This window comes from Echinops telfairi, unplaced genomic scaffold, assembly GCF_000313985.2.
Source record: "Echinops telfairi isolate 266 unplaced genomic scaffold, ASM31398v2 ScPeMD7_7469;HRSCAF=8507_1, whole genome shotgun sequence".
Classification (NCBI taxonomy): domain Eukaryota; kingdom Metazoa; phylum Chordata; class Mammalia; order Afrosoricida; family Tenrecidae; genus Echinops; species Echinops telfairi.
Genome location: NW_022111373.1, coordinates 109,871,421 through 109,871,788, shown reverse-complemented (window position 1 = coordinate 109,871,788; position 368 = coordinate 109,871,421).

Genomic DNA, 368 nt, shown 5'->3' with positions numbered 1-368 from the left:
GACAGCAACTGCAAGGGAGCTTATAATTTAGTCCTAATTCCAGGTCATCCCCTGGCCAGTTCACTATGAGAGTTCTATCACCATAGAAGAAGGGGAGGAGGAGCATAAGGCCCCTCCCTCCCACCACCAAAGTCTCTAACCCAGGTTTCAAAGGGGCAGTCGGCAGATAACATCGATTATATCCAGCCATCTGGACATGGTTTACTACTCTTACACTATCTAGTTCAATGTTCTGAAGTTTTCTAGCTTACTTACTTGTGGAATTTAATATGTTCCATAGCTCACGAGGTAGGGTGGGAGGAACGAAACGGGAACTAACATTTATTTCTGTGTGTTGGGTACCGGATTAGGCATTTTTACATACGTCT